The sequence below is a fragment of the Natator depressus genome, chromosome 4 (assembly GCF_965152275.1).
Source record: "Natator depressus isolate rNatDep1 chromosome 4, rNatDep2.hap1, whole genome shotgun sequence".
Taxonomy (NCBI): domain Eukaryota; kingdom Metazoa; phylum Chordata; order Testudines; family Cheloniidae; genus Natator; species Natator depressus.
In genome coordinates, this window is record NC_134237.1 from 60,626,782 (window position 1) to 60,653,242 (window position 26,461).

Sequence of the window (26,461 nt, forward strand, 5' to 3'; positions counted from 1 at the left end):
AGCCATGTATTTTATGCTTTACAAGAAACTTTCATTATTGGAAGTGGTAGCATTTACAGAATGGCAGGTGACAAGTCTATGCCTAGATTTTGCGTTTGCACTTACAAGTCTGTGTTGAATAGCAAATTTAAAACAGTTAACTCTCTTCAACCAACCCACTCTCCATGTATAATTCTGTTTTACAGATGACTGGAAAGGAAACTCTGGAAGCAGAAAGTATTCACACTAAAAATGTCACCAGCCTAAAAAATTGAAGTCCAATTTAAAAGAAAGAAATAGATCTCTAAAACAAAACCACACTTTATAAATCTTCTGGATCACTCTGTTAATTATTTTATGCATTTTATTTTTTTCATCATCTAACCCTAAAATGGTTTAATGTAAAAACGAAATGAAATATATTTTTAACATTCAGTCTTGTGTATAAGTTATTAAGTACCATTAATAGTGATTCTAGAGAGAGAGAGCTCCTCTGGCATATTCTATTTGATGTCTCATTTACAAGCATCACTCCCCATGCATAAATAATGAGTCTACATGGGAAAGATCTTTCATAGCAGTTTATTTGGTGTGATTGCTTCCAGTGTACATACATGTATGAATCATATGAGGAACATTGATGTAGCATTCCACTGAACATATCCAGCAGGAAAGCATACTAATCAAACAAACATGAAAAGTAAAGAATACAAATTTAGTATGCTGCATATTATGGGTGAAATCTTGGCTTCACTGAAGTCAGTGGCAATTTCCCATTGACTTCACTGGGATCATAGTTTCTCACAACTGTTTTCTCTGACCAGAGCCTGTTAGATTTTGTCAGATTGTTAGAATGAAGGCTGGAATATATTGTCCTAAATTAGCCTATACGTGTTGGTCCTGATTCTGCAACCCTTACTTAGGTTGGGTTGGCCTACACTGAGGAGCACTGACTCCTGCAAACAATCCCACTGACTACTCCTCTGAATGAAGGTTGCAGAATTGCACCCAATGTGGCTCAGGTAAAATTGTATGGCACCAAATACGTGACTGAGTCTCATCTCCTGCATGCTGTATTTGTTAGCTTGTTTTACCTAACAGGAGTGCAGATCTTAACTAAACGTGACTCTTGGAAAGAGATTGCGATGCAGCCGTAGTGGCACAGTGGGTACCCAGTCACGTGCAATGGAGGCACAATTTTTTCTGGGCTTGATCCTGAAAGATGGTGAGGGTATGTCTGCACTACAGTGACAGGAGAACCTCTCCTGTCGCTGTCCTTAGCTACCACCTCTTGGGGAGGTTGATTATGTCAGTGGAAGAATTCTTCTGCCTACCTAGCACTGTCTGTGCTGGGGATTAGGTCGGCATAAGTATGTCTCTCAGAGGGGCGGACATAAGTTTTCAGTGAGGGTGCTCAGCACTTCCCAGGATCTGGCTATTTCTGGTGAACTTCTCAAGGGGAGGGGATCTGAATCCACAACTGTAAGGTTTCCAACAGCTCAGAATCCCAAAATGAAAGGATTCAGCTTTCCATAGAACAAAGTTCACATGGAAAAGGAATAGGTTATCAACAGCTCAAAACCTAAAGTAGCAAGTTTTAGAGAGAGACCCCTGCAACCTTCAAACGTGGTCCTGCTGCTGCTGCTTATCCATCGCTGGGAAAGTGGACACTTACTGCCCATTACCCCTCTATAAAATGTCCATGAAACTATTGTCAAGTTGCTGCTGAATTGTTTGCACCAGAGCAATTCTTGCTGCTGAATTGTTTGCACCAGAACCAGCAGGCATTTCCCTGCCTTTCTCTGTAATCCTGCCAGTACCTGTAACAGTGTCTGGCTGTATGTGACCAGGTTTTAATTCCCACTTCTCAGATGCAGTGGGGAGTTAAAACTTGTCACAAGGATTTTTGTCATACACACCTATCATCTGACGAATTTACTCCTGCACTTTTCTGAGTTAATTAACTACAATGTGAGAAACTGGGACCTAACCCTGGCAATGCTGTGCTGGTTTAGTGGATATAAAGATGACACAGACCGAACCTCTTAATTCTCGCTTGTTTCCCAACTCTCAGAGTTGGCTATATAGTGTCCCTATCCAAAATCACCTTTTTCCCTAGCACAGATTCTGCAGTCATGGAATGGACTGCAGATTACACTATAGGCAGGACCTCACAGGTCCCGAGACAAAGTTTCAAGGCAGCCACAAATCTATCACACTTTTAAACTAATAGTGAGGGGAGGCCTAAATAAAATATTTCAGTCCTGAATTTGGACATGAAACTAATATTTAGGCACATGAATATCTATTTGAGGAACATGATGCAGGATTTGGAGTTCACACAGTTTACTCATTCTCTCTAGGATCCTCCCCCAGCTGACTTAAGAACTTAAATATAGGATTTTGATGTCCTATTAAAGCACCAACAATTTGAAAATTTGTCTCTAAGAACCATATCCAGTTCTGGTGTAATACATACTTTGGCTCAGTATAGTATGCTTAATTTAACAGTTCATGTCAGTTAACAAGGCCAATACCATTTTATCCTGCTTATCTTCTAGAACTAATATTGAACCTTAGATCTCAAAGGATCCCAAAGTATTGTACATAGTTTAGTCTACATACAGAAATCATTTCTCCATCACTGAAAGGCAGCCATCTCTCAGAAAGAACATGGCAGTTTTTTAGCAGTGTACAACTGTACTACAGAACAGTTTAGGACACAAAGTGAAGGAGAAGGTTGTATTTAATCGTAACTATAAGAAGGATTTAGAGAAGCAAAGGTAATTAACCACACCTGGAATTTAGCCTGGCATTAATCACAATTAACCTGGAATTTAGCCAGGACACCAGGCAAAATGGCCAAAATCTCCTGAAAAGTACCATCTGCTCATTTGATGTGATTCTGTCTTTGCAGCAGAGCTGCTCAGCAGATGTAGCAGGAGTAGAGTTTTTACTTCATTTCTGCATCTTGCAGGGGTGGTTAAGCAAAAGGACCCCCGTTTTTTGATTGTAACCATATTTGATTGTGAAGCAAATTTCTTACTTGGCAATGAAGATAGAAAATGGTGGAATGTGGACATGACACTGGGATAGAGGCTGAAGTGGAAAGTTTAATGCCATCTGCATTTTCCAAGACGCCAAAGACAATATCAAGAGGGATCCCAGGTCCTAGCTGGAAGAGAACATCCGGAAGAGTGGGAATTTGGAGGGGTATTTCACCTGGTGGAAAAAGTGGTGAGCATCAGCCCAGGTTTCTGAACCTTGATGGACTGTGAGTTTTGATAGAATCTAACCCCAACATCATTCTAGATGAGTTCTGGGTTCTAGCTGAACCCTTCATGCATCCATACTACTGCAAAGTTCCCTGTGGTATTGTGTGGCTATTCTAAACACTCATAAATACATCACTGCAGGCCATAGGATCAGTCAGCTAAATATTTTAATGGTGTGTGTGTGTGTGTCATTTCCAATCTAATAATGAATCATCAGAAGTGGGACTGAAGACTTTAGCTATTTTTTCCCAATAAGACCATAATAACTCACATTTGTCAGCAGATTGTTCATATTTCATGCACCTTTGAAGTATTCTGTGGTCTCAGAAGGGTCACCACAATTACGCTGGTGGCCATAGAGGTAGTACATGGCAAATTAACTTCTGCCAGAACACACTGAATTTTGCCATAGCAAAAGCACTATTTGTCATCAGCACCGATCAGCTTATTTCTATGTCATTAACAACTAGTCCCAGGTGTGAACAAAGTATGCAGAGTAAATGTCAAGGTCCCTTCTCTGTAGTGGCTCAGTAGCAAGTTGTATTTGGAAGAGCTGGCTCTTCAGTGATGCTATAAAAACTTTATAGCATTGCACTCTTGTTAAGAAACCCAGGGTCTTAGACTGGGAGTATTTCTATAGTTCTCAAATGCTTATCAATTGCAGAGTCTAGTAATAGAATCAATAGAATGTGCAGTAATGCAAAACTATTATTGATCACAGCAATGACATCTCAGAGACAGATTGTGGCTGGTTCTACAGAGGTGCCCAATGGGTGGAAGGAGGGGCAATAAGCTTTTCCCCGCACAGAGTCTGTCTCAGTCTCTGGGTAGGATGTGCAGTGAAGGAAAATATTCATAGCAGATTGAAACTGGAGGAAAAATTCAGGCAGACAGAGTATATTTATCCAAACTGAAATTTGGGGAAACTGGGGCTGTCACCTCTGCCATGGAATTGCTAATGAGCCCAAAAATATCAAGAATTAGGCTTTACACCTCCACTACCTGCAGCATCCTCTACCTTGGCTGCACCCTGACCTTGGAAACTCCTCATTTAGCTTTCTAATTGATTGTTGCCTATGCCATCTTTTAAAACATGGCCCCTCTGCCAGCCTCACTCAATTCAGTGCTGATTTATTATAATTGTTTTATCCCCTGTAGTACAAAAGAATTTGCTTCTGATTGCAGCTATTATTGTATTTATTTTTGTTGTCAGCATATTACAAGGTCATTGCTACATAATGTCATGCCTACTTATTTTTTTTTGTATATTTAATTAACTTTCTCAAACTTGGCTTCCACTCAGTCTTCATTTGCTTTCTTCCAACATAAGTGCCCGTCTCACTTTGTCTACTTTCATTTTCTTAACTTGTCTATCAGCTACACAGTATAATAAGCTTCCCTGATTTCCTCCTTACCCCAGATGACCTTAGGTTTTATGTTGCATCTTCAAAAGGATTCAGACTCATTCAGAACCAAAATATAAGGCTTCTGCTGTTCTCCCCCCCCCCCCCCCCCGATATGCATGTTTGTTGATGCATTTCCAGATCTTTCATGATTAAATCAACCTTTATGTTAGTCTTTTCCCCAATTGCAGTGGAAAACTGGTGAAAATAACCATGAATATTTCAGAAAAATGTAGGGAATTTTCCCAAAGTTTTTTGATTTTTTTTCTTTTCCCATCATATCCCTGTTCCCCCACTATTTTTTTCACCCTATTTCTTCTTCTCCCTCATAATGTTTTTTATTAGCTTCTGTTATTGTGGGTAGGCTTCTATAAAAAAAGTTTTCAGCCTAGATCAAGTACTGATCTCCAATAGGGTGTTCCATAACATAAAGCCTAACACAGAAAGCCTGAACTCCGTCTCCTGACAGGTTCAAACTGGGAAAGAATTGTCTGCAGCACTGAGCACAAAAGGCTTCTAGGAGACCTTTCGGACGGTCATGAATAAAGAAGTAGCCCCTAAGATAAATGGATGGAATCTGGCTAAATGCCCTAAATATTGATGTTTAAGATCCTGATACCAATTTTAATTGCTGAATTTGAGGAGACTAGTTGCAGGGCCCATATCATAGAGAAATAGCCGTAGTCTCCAGACTAACCAGAAATGGAAGAAGGCATGTCGTGATATTGTTAGCACTTGATTTCTTATGGGAGAGGAACAAGTGTGAAATTACTCCACGCTTCACACTATGTTGACAATTGGAGGTCAGACATCTTCAATGGAGGGTGAAGTCCATGTCTTGAATCACTCCCCGTAGCAATGCCATCTTTCTATAAGCGTCACATCCCTCTTTGCTTAACTGAGCTTCAGCCAACTGTATTTTACCCATGAGTGTCTCTCTCTCATGTACTGTGAGATTTGCAACCACACTGCTGGTGTCCACTGAGCCAGCAAAATAAAGCTCCTGTGCTATCCTCTGTGCCCTTTGTATCTCAGTCCTCTCTTCTTCTCCCTTGCCTCTTTCTCCCACTCTGGAGCTTGCACCTTTCCCACGCTGAATCTGATGCTCCACAGTCTCCCTCTTCCTGTGTAACTTCCTCCTCACCACTTTTTCTTTCACATAGCTTTGTGCTACTATTCTTCATTCCAAAAGTCCCCATATCTCATAACTGATATTTCTTTAAGATAATTTTTTAATTAAATGTATTTTTTAAAACCAGTTTGATAACCAAACACTACATGAAAAAAGGCAGCCCTAGTTTCCAGAAATAGCTCATGGCGTTTTGAGCAAAATAGGGTTGCTGCCTACAGATACAGATGTTCTGTACTACAGTATGTGGGATACGTAGGCATTCTAAAATTCAGGGACACCAATTCTTGTAAAGATCTGCAGTTCACAATATAACAAAAAAATTAAATGTTAAGAGCCAAATCAATCCTTGGTGTAGTCTAGGGAGTTACACCACAGATAAATTTAACCTGACATTCTTTTGTACGGGTTCATTTGTTAAGTTGAGCACTTATCTACATGAGCAGTATGGTAGGGTCTAGGTTCTCTTACCTATATCAAGCAGTGTGTAATTTAGGTAGGGTTTGATGAAGGACAGTTTTTAAAAAAGTGAACTCAATTTTTGTTTACGAGATTGTCATTGATTAATAAAGATAATTAAATGACTCCAGCTGGGCTACCGTATATTTGACTGAAGTGTGCTGCAGGAGATGTAAAATTAACATCTTTTATCACTGCTATTGTTTGGTCAGTTTTTCTGACAGTACTGAATCTATGATATTGGAAAGACTTTTCAAAACTACATTGGGAAAATGCAGAAAAATAACAGGCAGCGTTCATCCATGGTGTAAATCCATTACATTCAAAGGGGTTACAGCAGGGAGTCATCTTACCTTTTGATTTTAAATAAGTTAAAAAAAAAATCTAACTTTGTAGACTCTGCTTTTTCTTTGAGCCTGTGACTTTCAACTGTACTTGTTGTTTAAAGAGGTATCAAAAAATCTTATCTACAGCGGAGGATGGGAGTAAAGGGGAAGCTAGAGAGAAATAGAAAAAAATGTCACCAGCAGGTTGCCCACAAGTACAGGATGAGCTCCAGGCTTTAAAAGAAAATCAATATGTTTTTTGCAATAGACTGATCTAAAGGGTTCTTCAGTCTGACCATGTCTTCCACCATCACCACTCTCAGGCCTCTGTGGAGCCTGGAAAAAAAAAAGTTATTTTCTCTTTCTACCTTTGTAGTTTCAAGAGCTCCAGGTGAGTAGCAGTCTGATGAAAGCGGTGTGGTGTGGAGCCATGTCTACTTCAATGCAGCAAAGATTTCATTAAAGTGTGTTTAAAACATAGAGTGACTTTCATGCTCATGGCATTGAAGCAGTGAGAGCACATGGCCTGTGCCCACTATCGTGCATGTAGATGCTGTGCAGTCATCTTATATTGTTTTGGGAGAGCAGCTTAATCCTGAACTTCAATCATATCCCGCTCGGGCTGCCAGTCATACAAATCTGTGTCAAAATCTGTGGAGGATAAACAGAGTAGTCATCTACTAGCCATTGAGATGAAACTGCCGAACACATTTACTCTAGTAATCTAATGCACATGTTTGGACCCAAATCCACGGAGCTGGAAAGGTACCACATTAATTCCCTGACTGGCTTCTCTCTTTGAAAAGAAGCTGGCAAAAACTGTTGCTTGCTTTCATTCCATAAAATATAACCTTTTATTCTTCTTACTACTTTACAAAGACTCAAGTATTAGAAACATGGAAGCAGCAGCAAAGGAAAACTCTGACTATTTCTCTGAAGTTGGAGAGGTTATTTTCTATTTCTAATGTTTAAATCCCTTTACCATATGATGATACTGAAGTGAGATGATGTGAATGCTGATGAGTTCTGAGGGTTATTTTGGCTGGATGACAGCCACTGGAAGCAGAGAGCTCTTAGGGGGTTGGGAGTCAGGTCAGGTACTTTCAAATTTTAATGCTTAGGATTCAATCTAGAGCTAAAGCAAACTGCAGTGGCAGCAACAGACTGTGTCAGTCTACAGGGTCACCCGGAAAAAATAACATGAATTGATTTAGTAAATGTTTTAGATGCCATGTTTTGTACAGTGCTGATGCTCATGTTTTCTAGAGAAATTCCTAGTAAGCCCGGGTAAAACAAAGAACCTCTTTCTTCCTGGATTGCTTTTTTTTAAATTTTGGACAGAACAAAAGCTGAGCCTCTGTTGAACAGTAAATATGAATCAGTGATTTAGCAAGAAAGAAAAATTAACAGTACTGCCTGTCCAAAGGCACAGATTCATATTGGAAAGACCTATTTTGTATTTAAGTGCTGACCGTGTGCTTGGGGCTATACAAAGCCAAAAAGGGCATCATCCCTGTTCTGTAGTTTGCAATCTATTTTCAAAGTTACAAAGAGCAGTTGGGCACCTAACTCCTATTAAAAGCCAAGGGCAACTCCGGACAACTCCCTCTCAAGCGTTTTTATATTATGTACGAATGCTAATGTATTAAAATAAATAATATGCACTGCTTCAGCTACTGAAAAATAAGTGGTGGTTATTCTGGAGTGATGGCTAGTTGGAAAGAGAATGTGGGCCAGCTGATTAATCAGCAGTGATTTGGAGGTGATTGAAAAGAGAAGGAACACATGCAGGGACTTCCAGAAAAGGGATGTTTTTCTCCAGGTCTTGGCTTGCTTAGCCTGTACCTTTTTGTAAGTTTTTTAGCAGATAGATGGGTAGTCTGTAATTTACATGAATTTGATTATTATGAATCGATACTTATTTTGACTTGGATTCAGAGATGGATGAAAAGATGGTGAAGGAGACAAAGGATGCTGTATTATGGTCTTGCTTAGAATGTTAGATTAGTCCCAGAAACAGTATTCTTAAATCCTTGAGTGCTACAGAGAGATGACCAAATAGTACTTGTATGTTTTCTGAGCTCAAGATGTATTTTATGTCAATTAAAAAGCCTATAAAAATAAGTGTAAAAAATCCCTGCTTGGTGACCGAGTCAGGCATTTACTATGCACCCTACATTTTCAGATGCAGACATTGTGATGTGTCAATATCCTCTGGAGACAGTTCCTTGTACAGTAGCCTGATCTGTTTTACTTCACTGCATTCAGAAGTGCTTTTATCTGCTCAGCAGCAATGGAAATGATCCTTGAAGTGCCTGGGGTAGCAGGAGTCACTTTAAGAAAAACCTAATTCTTCCCAGCGTTTAATTCCTCACAATTTCACACGCCATCATGTATGACCATTGTAAATTATGGACTTGGGAGGGAGCAAAAAGGGAAGCAATGAATGTGCTCTGTGCTCAATTTGTGGCAAACAAGGGTTTAAATTCCAATTAGTATAGATGATATTTGCTTTTTCACCCCCAAATCAATGCTGGAAAGAGTCTGTAGACCATGCATCCGATGAAGTGAGCTGTAGCTCACGAAAGCTTAGGCTCAAATAAATTTGTTAGTCTCTAAGGTGCCACAAGTACTCCTTTTCTTTTTGAGGATACAACCTAACACGGCTGCTACTCTGAAAATAGACCATTTGGTTTCACCATCTGGAATTAGAGTGAACTGTTACATAACACCCAGCTTCTATAATATTTTTTGGTCATTACGATGGTGACTAGTGCCAAGAGAGAATCCTTGGGAAATTATCATTCTCACTTTGTTTGGCAAATGCAAGCCACAACGATATTAGACTAGAAGAGACTTTTTTATTTTTTGTTTGGAGAAATGGAGCACAGATATAGCAGGGTCAGGGCTAATGTGGATCATTGAGCATTCTTGTGGCCATGCTGTTGAATAACTCCTTTAAACTACTGTCAGCTAGAAGGAGCATGAGAGATACTGAAGTACCCCATCCTGCAACTCTTGATCCGGTGAATCTTTCTGTTTGAAATCAGTGGAACCACTGGCAAGAGCAAAGGATGCAGAATTGTGTCCTTGAGTGAGTGGCTGAGACTGATAAAAACGGTTTGCAAATATACCATTGAATCCCAGACATATATGCTCCAGCCTGGGAATGCAGAAAACTTTCCATGTGACTTCCTTGTACCTTCTTTGTCTGCCAATTCCTCTGAGCTACAAGCTGTGACCTAGCTGTGAACTGACAAATGTGACAGGTTCACATTGCCTGCTAGTAAACATATAAACAAAAACGTTATTTGAATACATAATGAAGCATCATAGTTTTCCTTGTTTGAACTGGGGATCTGCAGAAACTGCTTGGTATACATTTTAGTAAGTTGCTTAATTATTCTGCTGCTTTTTAAGTACTTTAAATGTGTAGCTTATATGTGTAAAATTTAAGTTACAAAAGTTTAATTGCCTGACTGGCTTCTCAATGTAATTGAAATTCTGGATGGGCCCAAACCAAAGCTCTGGATCCAAATACTTCTTAACTTTAGGGAAGTTTGGATTGGGATTCAGATCTTTGCTTTACAGCTTGGGCCTACCTTTAATGGCTCTTCATTCAGTGCGGGTTATGATTTTTTTAAAATGTGATGTGGGAATATCACTTCCACAAGTCAAATATGATTTTAGATGTTGAACGGAGCAATGTGAATTTAAACAACCTGAAACCTGGCAAAATTCACCAGGTGTTGGGTTTCATTCCACATTTGAAATGCAAACCATGTCTGAAAAGGTTGGTAAACCATGCCTCACTTTCAAGTGAAACCAATCAGCATGGGAGCTGATTTTTGACTGTGCATTGTAATCATGACATTGTTGCATTTTATGTCTCTGTTTTTGATAATGAAAGGTGAAGCTGATGGTGATGCCAATTTTTAAAAAGGGCTCCAGAGATGATTCCGGCAATTACAGGCTGGTAAGCCTGACTTTAGTACCCAGCAAACTGGTTGAAACTATAGTAAAGAACAAAATTGTTAGACACATCGATGAACATAATTTGTTGGGGAAGAGTCAACATGGTTTTTGTACAAGGAAATCATGCCTCACCAATCTACTAGAATTCTCTGAGGGGGTCAACAAGCATGTGGACAAAGGGGATCCACTGGATATAGTGTACTTAGATTTTCAGAAAGCCTTTGATAAGGTCCCTCACCAAAGGCTCTTAAGCTCAAAGCATGGGATAAGAGGGAAGGTTCTCTCATGGGTTGGTTAAAAGACAGGAAACAAAGGGTAGGAATAAATGCTCAGTTTTTCAGAATCAAGAGAGGTAAATAGTGGTGTCCTCCAGTGATCTGTACTGGGACCAGTCCTATTCAATATATTAATAAATCATCTGGAAAAAGGGGTAAACAATGAGGTGGCAAAAATTGCAGATACAAAATTGCTCAAGATAATTAAGTCCCAAGCAGACTGCGAAGAGCTATAAAAAGATCTCTCGAAACTGGCTGACTGGGGAACAAAATGGCAGATGAAATTCAATGTTGATAAATGCAAAGTAATGCACATTAGAAAACATAATCCCAACTATACACACAAAATGTTGGGGTCTAAATTGGCTGTTACCACTCAAAAAAGAGATCTTGGAGTCATTGTGGATAGTTCTCTGAAAACATCCACTCAATATGCAATGGCAGTCAAAAAACAAACAGAATGTTGGGAATCATTAAGAAAGGGATGCATAAAAAGAGAGAAAATATCATATTGCCTCTATGTAAATCCATGGTACACCCACATCTTGAATACTGCATCAGATGTGGTTGCCCCATCTCAGAAAAGATATATTGGAACTGGAAAAGTTTCAGAAAAGGGCAACAAAAATGATTAGGGGTATGGAACGGCTTCCATATAAGACTGGGACTTTTCAGCTTGGAAAAGAGATGACTCGGGGGATATGATAAAGGTCTATAAAATCATGACTGGTGTGGAGAAAGTAAATAAGGAAGTGTTGTTTACTCCTTCCCATAACACAATAACTAGCGGTCATCAAATGAAATTAATAGGCAGCAGGTTTCAAACAAAAGGAAGTATTTTTTCATACCATGCACAGTCAGTCTGTGGAACTCCTTGCCAGAGGATGTTGTGAAGGCCAAGTCTATAACAGGGTTCAAAGAAGAACTAGATAAGTTCATAGAGGATAGGTCCATCAATGGCTATTAGCCAGGACGGTCAGGGATGGTGTCCCTAGCCTCTGTTTTTGCCAGAAGCTGGGAATGGATCACTTGATGATTACCTGTTATGTTCATTCCCTCTGGGGCACTTGGCATTGGCCACTCTCAGAAGACAGGATATTGGGCTAGATGGACCTTTGGTCTGACCCAGCATGGACGTTTTTATGCTCCTATGTTTTTTGTTTTGAGAGTTAGTTTTTTTGGAGATGAGAGAAATGTGAATCTAAATGTCTTAAAACCAAAGAACTATTTGCATATACGCCCGTGAGGAGAAATCTCAGTGTCACACAGCTCTAGTCCTGACCTTGTAAAGAGCAAGAGGCATCTCAGCTTTTTGATCCCACCTCTCATGGAGCCCTCGAATGCAGGGAGTCTGCCTCAATCATGGCAAGTGAAGAACATTAATCTTAAAAAGCCCTTTTGGAAACAATAATAATAAAAACCCTGTTTTCCTAATGCCCTGCAGGCCATCCCCTTGCCTCAGTAGAACTCCAGGGTAGCTGGGATGTTGCAGCAGAGTGAGTGATGCCTGGAAGGACCTCGGGGGGACCTGAAATGTCCTGTGCTAGTGGTAGAGTTCAGCACATAAAAATGCATGTAACTGATTTAATACAATTTGCAGGTCACCTTTAAAGGGAAAATACATCATCCATATAGTTCTTTGTTATCCAGCATATGTTAGGAATGGATGAACCAGTTACTGGAAAATAATTGACTCCAACTTTCATTACAAACTGTAATTTGTTATCAAGTTTAGATACACTGCTAACTTTGTTTAATTTTGTTGCTGATTGTGATCCTCTGCGCTACCTAATTTCTGCCAGGGTGGGAAGCAAATATTGCTGAAATAGGATAAGGAAAGCTATTTTTGAGGTATTTCTGACCCAAATGAAACCTGGCTGTATGGCAATCTCATAAAAATGTCGAGCTTCATGAGATGTCTCGTCCTATGTCTAGACTGAAGAGGTTCAAGTAAGTTTTATTGCTGATTCCGATGCATTAACCCCTCCGCCCCCCAGTTCAGATATTTATCTCACACACTGCACACTTGACTTGACAAGTGTTTGGGATTAGTGAAAAAGTCTAAGAGTCAGCTTCAGAGCTTCCTAGCAAGAAGGCAATGCTGTAAAGATTTTATAGAAAGTGTATGACTCAGGAGCAAGCTATGTCCAACCAATGTGTCATTAAGAAATGACAGAAAAGGACTTTAATTTTTACACACACACACACACACACCCCTTTTGCACTGAAAAGCAATGAATGTATTTCTCATTCCATTAATTTACATTTGTTGCTTTCCTTCTTATAATTCCACAAGTATCCCATGGAGACTGAGTCACATGAGATGGACTTATAGGTTTGGAAAGAGGAGGCTATCGCTTTAAAAAAAAAAGGCTGTTGTAAAGAGGCTGGTGATCAATCACTCTTCATGTTCCTCTCACAGTAGGAGAAGTAGTAATTGGCTTAGTCTGCAGCAAATTAGATACTAGGAAAAACATTCTAACTATCAGGATAGTTAAGCTGTGGAACCTCCATCACTGGAGGTTTTTAAGAACGGGAGTAAACAACTGACCTACTGCAGTTACATTTAGCTGAAAATATAGTTAATAAGAATCCTTCTCCCAGGCTCATATGTTAGTGCAGCTTGCATGCATGTGTGCGTGTCTCATGTTTTTGCAGACATTCTCTCTCCCTGGGACAAAATCTGATCGCAGTTATGAAGTTGTAAATCCTGAATAACTCCTTTGACTTCAGGATTTAAGACAGCATAATTCAGAGGAAAATCTGTCCCCTTGTGTCATCTTCTAGCTCAATTCACTCACTCCTTATTTATGTCTCTTCCTCTTTCAGCCTTATTAAATACACCAAAACGTTTCACTAGGCATACCAAAGTGAGAAAATGGGAAAGGTGAGGGGAAAAAAGATGAAAACTTTTAAAAAAGTGAAATGAAACATCATTGCCTTTCTATTTTACAAAAGCAAGACTTTCCCATTCTGCTTCTAGCATGTCAATAGCTTGTAATCAGCTAGTGCACGGGTGGCCAACCTGGGCCTGAGAAGGAGCAAGAATTGACCAATGTACATTGCCAGAGAGCCACAGTAATACGTCAGTCACCTCCTCATCAGCTCCCACACCCGGCTCCCAGCGCCTCCCCTCCCGCCCCGCACCTCCCGATCAGCTGTTTCATGGCATGCAGGAGGCTTGGGGGAGGGGAAGGAGCGAGGGCACTTCAGGCTCAGGGGAGGGGGTGGGAAGGGGTGGAGTGGGGGCAGGGCCTGTCAAAGAGCCAGGGGTTGAGCAGAGAGCATCCCCCGGCACATTGGAGAGTTGGCACCTGTAGCTCCAGCCCCGGAGCCGGTGCCTATACAAGGAGCCGCATATTAACTTCTGAAGAGCCGCATGGGGCTCCGGAGCCACAGGTTGGCCACCCCTGAGCTAGTGCATTATGCAGTGGAAAAAAAAGAAACAAATATACTCACTAAGGATTATTTGGGTATTGTTATGGGTGAGGTGTGAGGGCAATTGATTCTGTTTGTTTCCTGTCTGCCTTCACTGGTATATGGGTATTTTAACAAGGTGTCACGTGAAAGGAGTTTCATGCTTTTACATCCTCACTTTCTCTATTGTAGATTGACCATCTTCAAAATCAAGTCCAGAATGTAACAATGTTTAAAATGTAGCTTTCATGTATCTTTGGTTGTCACAGCAATATTAATGAGTATTCAGACTGCTCAATTAGGCACCTGAAGCAGTTATCTGCAGAAATAACTGTCTGCATCAAGGTTGATTTCATGTATATCTGAAGCTATTACAGCACCAGTAAGAGAAACCAATAACAGTAGCAGAAAGAGAGGAGTCACTCTCAATCTAGCCAAGGTAATTCAGCTTATAGAAGTGTGGTGGCATAATAATATCTTAGTTACTGGACTAGCAAATATTAAACTAAGAAGGCAGTAGAGAGATTTAAGCTATAGTGGTAAGAAACATCTATAAACCCTAATCAAGAGCTGGTTTATTTACTTCTTTAACAACTTAAATTTAGTGTCCTGTTTGCAAATAAAGTCACATATTTACTGTAACCAAACAATTTTAGCTATTATTTAATTTTGGAAATTATAATTATTCAGATTAGATACCCAAGTGTAGAAAATGTTATTTCCTTTGTAAAATTGTTTTAATTGTTTTCTGCCACACCTTGCAAAATTCTGTAAGTAAACTGCATTTTATAGAATCTAGAGAGACTGTATAGGGTATGCAATAGCAGTATATGTCTGGGCTTTCCCGAAACAAGTATAAGTAATTTTCAAGGGCAGCAAGATTTATTACCATTCATTTGGCAATACTGATGTAGCATAGTTAGCAAAACAAATCCTTTCATGAAAATAAAATTGCAATGACCTAATATTATAAATATAACAGCAGAACAGTTCTCATAAGCATAATGAGTGAAGAGAAAAGATTGTAAAAATGTTTCTGTAATATGGCAAGAACCACCAAATATGGCCTGCTCTAAAGCCCACTGAAGCAATTGTAAATACTACCAAAAACTTCTGTGGACTTTGGATCAACCCTATAATGCCTAAAGCCCTACTGTGAGATTCTATTCTGTACCTCTCAGGGGAGCAGCCCAGAACTCTCAGCCCAGGTGTGAGGGCTAAAGCAGCTTTAAGCCTCCAGATTCTGAGCTTCTCTGGGGTCTGGAGTGCTGCCCAGAATTTCCATAGCACTGTGTACTGCAGCTTCCTTCAACATGCCAGCCCTATGTTTATCATTCCCTCAGCCTGCTCCACATGCCAGAATTTGGGAGGGTGTCCTTGGAGACAGCCCGTGACTGTATTTCTCATTGCCTGTGCTGGGGAAATTCTCTCAAACTGGATCTGGGGCTTTTGGAGTCCCTTTCATGCTGCTCTGATCCCTGAACCGAGCATACAGAGGCCAGCATGGGGGTGAGAATCTTACCCTAGTTTTGTCTATATTGGTAATTTGCTCTGATGTCCACCATTGATGGCCAGCTATTAATGTAGCTGCACCAATGCAAACACCAACTGCGGACAAGGAAAGCCATTATTTGCATGAGAAGTGTTTAACTCTGCTTGGAATGGGGTAAACTCCAACAGCGGAAATAATGATTTTCCTTGTCTATACTGGTGTTTTCACTGGTGCTGCCATGTTGGTGGCTGGCCGTTAATTGCTGAATTTGAGGCAAATTGCTACGTAGACAAGAGCTAGACATATTTTTTGGTGCAGGATAGTTATTTGTCAAAGCCCTGGTCTGCACTGCGGGGTTAGGTTGAATTTAGCCGCATTAGGTCGATTTTAAAATGAATGCATCTACACAACCAACCCCGTTCCATCAATCTAAAGGGCTCTTAAAATCGACTACTGTACTCCTCCCTGGTGAGGGAAGTAGTGCTAAAATCGACCTTGCTGGGTCAAATTTGGGGCAGAGCAGACGCAATTCAATGATATTGGCCTCCGGGAGCTATCCCAGAGTGCTCCATTGTGACCACTCTGGACAGCACTTTCAACTCCAATGCACTAGCCAGGTACACAGGAAAAGCCCCAGGAAATTTTGAATTTCATTTCCTGTTTGGTCAGCGTGGCGAGCTCAGCAGCACAGGTGATCATGCAGTCCCCCCAGAATCTCAAACGAGCTCCAGCATGGAGCGAACGGGAGACACTGGATCTGATTGCTGTATGGGGAGAAGACTCTGTGCAGGCTGAACTCCGATCAAAAAGAAGAAATGCGGATATATATGCCAAAATCGCACAGGGCATGGTGGAGAGAGGCTACAACAGGGACACACAGCAGTGCCGCGTGAAAGTTAAGGAGCTCAGGCAAGTCTACCAAAAGACAAAGGGTCAGAGCCCCATACATGCCGCTTCTATGATCAGCAGCATGGCATTCTATGGGGGGACCCTACAACTACCCCACCACTGTCCATGGACACCTGCAAGAGGGGAGTCTCATGCAACAGGGAGGAGGATTTTGTGGAAGAGGAAGAGGAGGAGGAGGAGAATACGCAGCAGGCAAGCGGAGAATCTGTTCTCCCCAGTAGCCAGGACCTTTTCATCACCCTGGAACCAATACCCTCCCAAGGCGGGTTCCCGGACCCTGAAGCAAGAATAGGCACCTCTGGTGAGTGCACATTTGTAACTATACTACATAGCTTAAAAACAATTGTGTTAAATGTTTGATTTTCCCTGAAGAATCAGGATGCATTCGCGGCCAGTACAGCTACTGGAAAAGTCTGTTAACGTGTCGGGGAATGGAGTGGGAATCCTCCAGGGACATCTCCATGAAGCTTTCCTGGAGGTACTCTGAAAGCCTTTACAGAAGGTTTCTGGGGAGTGCTGCCTTATTTTGTCCACCACAGTAGGACTCTTTACCATGCCAAGCCAGTAGCAAGTAGTCTGGAATCTTTGCAGCACAAAGCGTGGCAGCAAATGGTCCTGGGTTTTGGTCACATTCAAGCAACATTCGCTCTATGTCTTTGTGTCAGCCTCAGGAGAGTGATATCATTCATGGTCACCTGGTTGAAATAGGAGAATTTTTGTAAGGGAACAGTAAAAGGACCCCATTCATGCTGGGCTGTTTGCGCTTGGCTAAAAGGGATCATCCCTGAGAATAGCCATGTGGTGGGGTGGGGGGAGGGGTGTGCTGCACATCCACCCAAAAACCGCAGCCCCTCCTTTTAAATGGCAAACCCAACCAGCATTGCTTACTATGGGAAAGGAGGGCAGTTTGAAACCATTCCCTCATGTTATGAAGGCGGAAGAAGCCAACCGCGCTTACCCCTTGGCTTACCATGGCTGCCTGGAAACCGAATTCTGTTGCCCAGCCGTGTGGGATGTGTCACCATACCGGCAGGCGCTCAATAGAAAAGGCAAAATGTGACCTTGTACCTAAAGCACATGTGCTATCTGTTGTGAATTGCTTGATTCACTGTGAAAGAGTATCCCTTTTGTTCTCAGACATGTATCCTTTTAAATTCTACTCTCCCTTTTTTATACCCCTGCAGGTGCAAATGTTTCTACGCTCCCCCTATCTCTGACCCAGAGGTTATCACAGATTAGAAGGCAAAAAAAAATGCACTTGCGATGACATGTTTTCCAAGCTCATGCAGTCCTCCCGCAATGATAGGACACAGCTGAATGCATGGAGGCATACAGTGACAGAGGCCAGGAAAGCATTAAATGAGCACGATGAAAAGAGGCAGGAGGTGATGCTGAGGCTAATGGGGGAGCAAACTAACATGCTCAGGCATCTGGTGGAGCTGCAGGAAAGGCAACAAGAGCACAGACTGCTGCTGCATCCACTGTATAACTGCCTGCCCTCCTCCCCAGGTTCCATAATCTCCTGACCCAGATGTGCAAGAATGTGGGGGTGAGGCTCCGGGCACCCAGCCACTCCACTCCAGAGGATGGCCCAACAGAAGGTTGTCATTCAAACAGTTTGATTTGTAGTGTGGATGCAAATCAAAAATGTGGCCTTGTCCTTCCTCCTCCCCTCCTCCACCACCTGACCTGGGCTACCTTGTCAGTTATCTCACTTTTTTTCCAATTAATAAAGAAAAGAATGCATGGTTTCAAAACAATAGTGACTTTATTTCCTTTTTATTTGAGCATAAGCTTTCGTGAGCTACAGCTCACTTCATCGGATGCATACTGTGGAAAGTTTAGAGGATCTTATTATATACACACAAAGCATGAAAAAATACCTCCTCCCACCCCACTCTCCTGCTGGTAATAGCTTATCTAAAGTGATCACTCTCCTTACAATGTGTATGATAATCAACTCCAGTGGTTTTAGTTCCCAAACCAGCTGGGGAAATACGTTTTTGCGTGGACTACCATAAGCTAAATGCTGTAACTCGCCCAGACAACTATCCAATACCACGCACAGATGAACTATTAGAGAAACTGGGACGGGCCCAGTTCATCTCTAACTTGGATTTAACCAAGGGGTACTGGCAGGTACCGCTAGATGAATCTGCCAAGGAAAGGTCAGCCTTCACCACACATCTTGGGCTCTATGAATTTAATGTACTCCCTCTCGGGCTGCGAAATGCACCCGCCACCTTCCAAAGACTTGTAGATGGTCTCCTAGCGGGATTAGGAGAATATGCAGTCGCCTACCTTGACGGTGTGGCCATATTTTCGGATTCCTGGGCAGACCACCTGGAACATCTACAAAAAGTCCTTGAGCGCATAAGGGAGGCAGGACTAACTGTTAAGGCTAAGAAGTGTCAAATAGGCCTAAACAGAGTGACTTACCTTGGACACCAGGTGGGTCAAGGAACTATCAGCCCCCTACAGGCCAAAGTGGATGCTATCCAAAAGTGGCCTGTCCCAAAGTCAAAGAAACAGGTTCAATCCTTCTTAGGCTTGGCCGGTTATTACAGACGATTTGTACTGCAATACAGCCAAATTGCTGCCCCACTGACAGACCTAACCAAAAAGAAACAGCCAAATGCTGTTCAGTGGACCGAAAAGTGTCAGAAGGCCTTTAACAAGCTTAAAGCGACACTCATGTCTGACCCTGTACTAAGGGCCCCAGACTTTGACAAACCGTTCCTAGTAACCACAGATGCGTCCGAGCGTGGTGTGGGAGCAGTTTTAATGCAGAAAGGACCTGATCAAGAATTCCACCCTGTAGTGTTTCTCAGCAAAAAACTGTCTGAGAGGGAAAGCAACTGGTCAGTCACTGAAAAAGAATGTTACGCCATTGTCTACGCTCTGGAAAAGCTACGCCCATATGTTTGGGGACGGCGTTTCCACCTGCAAACCGACCATGCTGCACTGAAGTGGCTTCACACCGTCAAAGAAAATAACAAAAAACTTCTTCGGTGGAGTTTAGCTCTCCAAGAGTTTGATTTCGACATCCAACACATCTCAGGAGCTTCTAACAAAGTGGCTGATGCACTCTCCCGTGAAAGTTTCCCAGAATCAACTGGTTAAAATCGTCCTTGAGATGTGGAAAATATTGTTAGTCTTTACGTACTTGGTAGTATATTTAGAGATGCATGTGTCTTATTAACTCTGTTTTTCCTAGAGCTCCAGGAAGAAATCCCAGCCAGTGTTCCATCCTAGCTGAGATTTGGGGGGGCGTGTCATAAATATAAAGGGAAGGGTAAACCCCTTTAAAATCCCTCCTGGCCAGAGGAAAACTCCTCTCACCTGTAAAGGGTTAAGAAGCTAAAGGTAACCTCGCTGGCACCTGACCAAAATGACCAATGAGGAGACAAGATACTTTCAAAAGCTGGGAGGAGGGAGAGAAACAAAGAGTCTGTGTGTCTGTCTATATGCTGCTTTTGTCGGGATAGAACAGGAATGGAGTCTTAGAACTTTTAGTAAGTAATCTAGCTAGGTATGCGTTAGATTATGATTTCTTTAAATGGCTGAGAAAAGAATTGTGCTGAATAGAATAACTAACTATTTCTGTCTGTGTATCTTTTTTGTAACTTAAGGTTTTGCCTAGAGGGATTCTCTATGTTTTGAATCTAATTACCCTGTAAGGTATCTACCATCCTGATTTTACAGGGGGGATTTCTTTACTTCTATTTATTCCTATTTCTATTAAAAGTCTTCTTGTAGGAAAACTGAATGCTTTTTCATTGTTCTCAGATCCAAGGGTTTGGGTCTGTGGTCACCTATGCAAATTGGTGAGGTTTTTTATCCAACATTTCCCAGGAAAGGGGGGGTGCAAGTGTTGGGAGGATTGTTCATTATTCTTAAGATCCAAGGGTCTGGGCCTGTAGTCACCTAGGCAAATTGGTGAGGCTTTTTACCAAACCTTGTCCAGGAAGTGGGGTGCAAGGTTTTGGGAAGTATTTGGGGGGAAAGACGTTTCCAAACAGCTCTTCCCCAGTAACCAGTATTTGTTTGGTGGTGGTAGCGGCCAATCCAAGGACAAAGGGTGGAATATTTTGTACCTTGGGGAAGTTTTGACCTAAGCTGATAAAGATAAGCTTAGGAGGTTTTCATGCAGGTCCCCACATCTGTACCCTAGCGTTCAGAGTGGGGAAGGAACCTTGAAGGAGAGTGATCACTTTAGATAAGCTATTACCAGCAGGAGAGTGGGGTGGGAGGAGGTATTTTTTCATGCTTTGTGTGTATATAATAAGATCATCGGATGCATACTGTGGAAAGTTTAGAAGAAGTGAGCTGTAGCTCATGAAAGCTTATGCTCAAATAAATTGGTTAGTCTCTAAGGTGCCACAAGTACTCCTTTTCTTTTTGTGAATACAGACTAACATGGCTGTTACTCTGAAACCTGTCTTTATTTCCTTTGCCAGCTGTGATCGAAGGGGGGACAGTGATTGGCTAACAGGGAATTAAAATAAACAAAGGGGGTGGGTTTGCATCAAGGAGAAACACACACAACTGTTACAGAGTAGCCTGGCCAGTCATGAAATTGGTTTTCAAAGCCTCTCTGATGCGCAGCATGCCTAGCTGTGCTCTTCTAATCGCCCTGGTGCAGGGGTGGGCAAACTACAGCCCGCAGGCCACATCCGGCCCGCGGGCCACATGCTGCCTGGCCCTGAGCTCCTGGTCGGGAAGGCTCACCCCCTGCCCCTCCCCCTCTGTCCCTCCTCCCCTGCAGCAATGCAGCTTGCACCTGACCACCTCCCAGTCTTTCAAATAAGCCTGTCCTGCTGCTCTGAGCAGCATGGTAAGGGTAAGGGGGGAGTGGGGGTTGGCTAAGGGGCAGGAGCTGGGGGTGAGGGGGAGTGTTGGATGGGGTGGAGGTTTGGGCAGGCAGTCAGGAGACAGGGAACAGGGGGTGTTGGATAGGGGTTGGGGTCCTGGGGGGCAGTTAGGGATGGAGGTCCTGGGGGGGCAGTTAGGGGAAAGGGAGCAGGGGGGGCTGCATAGGGTGTGGGGTCTCAGGGGGGTGGTTGGGGGTGGGGGGTCCCAGGGGACAAGGAGCAGAGGGGGTTGGATGGGTCAGGGGTTCTGAGGGGGGCAGGAAGTGGGAGGGGGTGGATAGGGGGCAGGGGCCAGGCTGTTTGGGGAGGCACAACCTTCCCTACCCGGCCCCCCATACCGTTTCGTAACCCCGATGTGGCCCTTGGGCCAAAAAGTTTGCCCACCCCTGCCCTGGTGTCTGGCTGCTCAAAATCAGCCACCAGGCGATTTGCCTCAACCTCCCACCCTGCCATAAACGTCTCCCCCTTACTCTCACAGATATTATGGAGCGCACAGCAAGCAGCAATAATAATGGGCATATTGGTTGCTCTGAGCTATAACCTAGTCAGCAAACAGTGCCAGCAAGCTTTTAAACATCCAAAAGCACATTCTACCACCATTCTGCACTTGCTTAGCCTATAGTTGAACTGCTCCTTACTACTGAGCCATGGGAGCAAGGGGTAGGCTGGGTCCCCAAGGATAACTGTTCGCATTTCAACATCCCCAATGGTAATTTTCTGGTCTGAGAAGTAAGTCCCTTCTTGCAGCTGCTCGAACAGCCTGGAGTTCCTAAGGATGCGAGCATCATGCACCTTTCCTGGCCATCCCACGTTGATGTCGGTGAAACGTCCCTTGTGATCCACCAGTGTTTGCAGCACCCTTGAGAAGTACCCTTGCAGTTTACGTACTGGTTGGCAAGGTGGTCCGGTGCCAAGATAGGGATATGCGTTCCATCTATCGCCCCATCACAGTTAGGGAACCCCATTGCAGCAAAGCCATCCACTATGACCTGAACATTTCCCAGAGTCACTACCCTTGTTAGAGGAAGGTCAGCAATTGCACTGGCTATTTGGGATCACAGCAGCCCCCACAGTAGATTTGCCTACTCCAAATTGATTCCTGACTGACCGGTAGCAGTCAGGTGTTGCAAACTTCCAGAGGGCTATCGCCACTCGCTTCTCAAGTGTCAGGGCAGCTCTCATCTTGGTTTTCCTGCACTTCAGGCTGGGGAAAGCAACTCTCAAAGTTCCAGGAAAGTAGCCTTACGCATGCGAAAGTTTCGCAGCCACTGGGAATCATCCCATATCTGCAACACTATGCGGTCCCACCAGTCTGTGCTTGTTTGCTGGGCCCAGTATCAGTGTTCCACTGTATCAACCTGCCCCACCGCTGCCATGATGTCCCAATTGCCACATCCCGTGCTTTCAGAAACATGTGTGTCCATGTTCTCCTCACAACCGTCCTCGTGCTGGCGGCTCCTAGCCAGATTCTGCACGTACTGTAGGGTAATGTGTGAGGTGTTTACAATGCTCACAACAGCAGTGGCGAGCTGAGCGGGCTCCATGCTTGCCATGCTGTGGTGTCTGCATGGGTAACCCAGGAAAAAAGGCGTGAAATGATTGTCTTCCATTTCTTTCATGGAGGGAGAGAAGGAAGGAGGGAGGGGAGACTGACAACATGTACCCAAAACCACCCGCGACAATGTTTTTGCCCCATCAGGCATTGGGAGCTTAACACAGAATTCCTATGGGCAGCGGGAACTGTGGGATAGCTACCCACAGTGCACTGCTCTGTGAGTCAATGCTAGCCACAGTAGTGAAGACGCATTCCGCCGACTTAATGCGCTTAGTGGGGACATACACAATCGACTGTATAAAATTGCTTTCTACATATCAACTTCTATAAAATCAACCTAATTTCATAGTGTAGACATACCCAAAGAAAGGTTAGTTGTCTATCTGTTTATGCATCTGTCCTTCATTCCTTCCTTGTTTTAAAATCCTACAAAAAATGAGATTTTTTGTTTTATTAGGCACGTTGGTCTAAGCATCCAGAGGCAATGTGGGCCAGTAGATAGGGTACTAGCTTGTGAATCAGGAGACCTGTGTTCTATGCTAAGTTTGGCCACTGACCTGCTGTGTGACCTGGGTGAGTCACTTTACTTCTCAGAGCTTCTGTCTTGTCTATTTAGATTGTAAGCTCTCTGGAGCAGGGACTGTCTCTTACTATGTGAATGTACGCTATAGAACCGAACATGATGGGTCCCCAGTCTCATTTGGATTTCTAGGTGATACCATGGAACAGATAGATGATAATATGCAGTAAAACACCGATATTTAGCACTTTGCTAATATGTTGTATTATAAAACTAACAGTATTCCATCACCTTTCTGCAAAGAGTTAATGGCCAGGATCTCTCGTGAAGTCTTGTGTCACTAAGACTTCATTATTCTTTCAAAATAATTTACAAAATAAGTGAACAAAGATGTATTCTGTGATCACTGCCATCAGATTTTATGATGCGTTAAGCTTGCTTTTTTTAAATGGTTTCTTTGCATAATCGCTAATTCGCAAAATTAAGTGATTCGCAATGAGTCATTAGTGTGAATTAGTGAGGTTTTGCTCTGTTACAATTCATATCAATACACTGGAATTAATCTTTGCTGTAAGCAAAAGTACTTTCTTTGATGCTGTGTAGTTATACCCCTCACAATATTACAACTACATTATAAAGAAGCCTGTCCAGAGAAGATAATCCAGCTAGTAAAAGGCTACATTATACAGCAATGAAGAAGTGAGTGACTTTTCTTGACTTCAGCTAAAATCAACATTTCCACAGTGTGATACTATTGGCTAGTTTCAGAGGGCAACTCTCTATTGGTAAAGCTAATTTCTTTTCAGTATTATGCATCACTTGTTTGATTAGCTTTTAAGTTACAGTACCATATGTGAGAGCCACTGGTTTCCCTTCTTGTTTTATCTGTAGCTGGGTTTTGATTCCTCTGGTAAGTGTGTTGTTTGTTGTGGCAAAAACTGGTAACGTTTACTGCTTGAGGAGCAAAAATTGTTACAACACGCCTATTTGCATGTCCTAATGAATACTGGAGAAGTGAACTTTCTGGAAGCCAAAGCATTTGTATTGCTTAGAGAAATGAAAGAACTTTACTAGTGTTAAAAAAAGATTTGATTCAAACAGGTTGAAAAAAATCTTATGAAAAAATTAAGTGATTTGGTTTATAGTATAAGTGTATGAAGACAGGGATGGAAAAAATGTACATATCTATATCTGAAAGGGAAGCTCTACACGAATAAGGTCAATTTTTACCATCAGATCAATGGATGATTTTGGCTAAGCAATTGAAATAGACTATTTTGGCTGCAATCTGGAAATGATTTTCTGTGGGTTGCTTTCAGATGCCAATGATGTATACTAATGTATGAGTTCTACATAGGGTCAAACAAATATCTTCACAGGGCCATTTTTGACACAACCTTTGCATTCTCCAGAAACAAGAACATCGGAGCTGAAAACCAATTGCTAACAAAAGTTATAGTACCCCTAGGTGGAATAATAATGGGCATGAAATAACTTCTGTGGATGCAGAGCCACTGAACAGATGGTTGGATGGATATGATTATATCTGCTAATGTAAAGTTCCCAGTGCAAACATTAGAACTTGGAACATGGTATGATTTGCTATGCAGTCTTGAGAGTTTTATTCGATAAATATTTTTGACAGCTTTACTTAGGAGATGTATGTGACAAGAGGATAATTTATTTCATACTGTTAAGAATTTTTATATATAGTTCCCACAGACCAGAACTCCAAAATTGCAAAATGTAAGTAGCACCACTTCTAGAAGAAGCACAATTTGTGCAATTTTTTTAACCATTGGAAAAATACAATATACAAAATTTCCCTGACCAACCTTATCTGTCACTTGACCTAATTTTTCTGAGCAGTATTTTGTAGTACCGTGTTCCATTAATTTTTGGTGCTTAGTTTTATTAGATCAACCCATAATGGCTTACATTTTGTGTAAATTATAAACCAGTAAAGCCAACATTTTCATACTTGGGTATGTAAAGTTAGGTTCCAAAGTCTATCTGTAATGGGAGCTGCAGGTGCTCAGCCCCTCTGAAAATCAAGCATTTTAAAAATGGATTTAAATGCTTAACTTTGCCAACACAATTTAGTCTAGGATCCTTGGATGGCAAGGACATCATGGACGTACTGTTTTAAAGCACAGACTATGACTGATTTCTGAAAACTAATGTAGTTTTAAGCATCTTGGGGTTAGCATCTATCCTGTTACACTCAAGCAACTCCCTGGTATTCAGTGGAGTTGCATGAATAGTGTATAACTGAACAGAAAATGTCCCTCTTTGGATGAAATGCTCACTCCCACTCTGGCCCCCTGTACAGCTAGTAAAGGAACTGGGGTGGCATAAAGGGGTTCAAAAAGCTGGGATCTAACCACAGGTGAATTTTCTCCTCACAAACCCTAGCACAAATTTTCTCCTCACAAACCCATGCCAGGGAGAGGCTGAAGTTGGAGGGGCCCATAGGGGGGCAGGAAAGGGTGGAGAAGTAAATAGGACTGAAGGGATTTTTGGGCAGCACAGCTGTCCACTGCAGCTAGGGATAGGCCGCTGTAAATTAGGCCACCTTATCACCCCCCACCACTTGGACTGCAAGCTCTGTGCTGTGTCTCTTTGAGGCTCAGTACAGAATCTCACCCTCTGTGTTTAAGGCAGAATAATATTAGGATACTGTGATTCCTCTTCCAGTAGTATGCCAGCTGACATTCTGAAACATTACCAATGCACTCCATTATTAAATGTAATAGAGTCACATTTAGGTAAAATATGCCATTATCCTGCAAATAGTCAAACATAGCACTTCTGAATTATCGTGAATCAGTCTAGAAGAAAGCATGTTACAACCACAACCTTGAAAAGCTGCT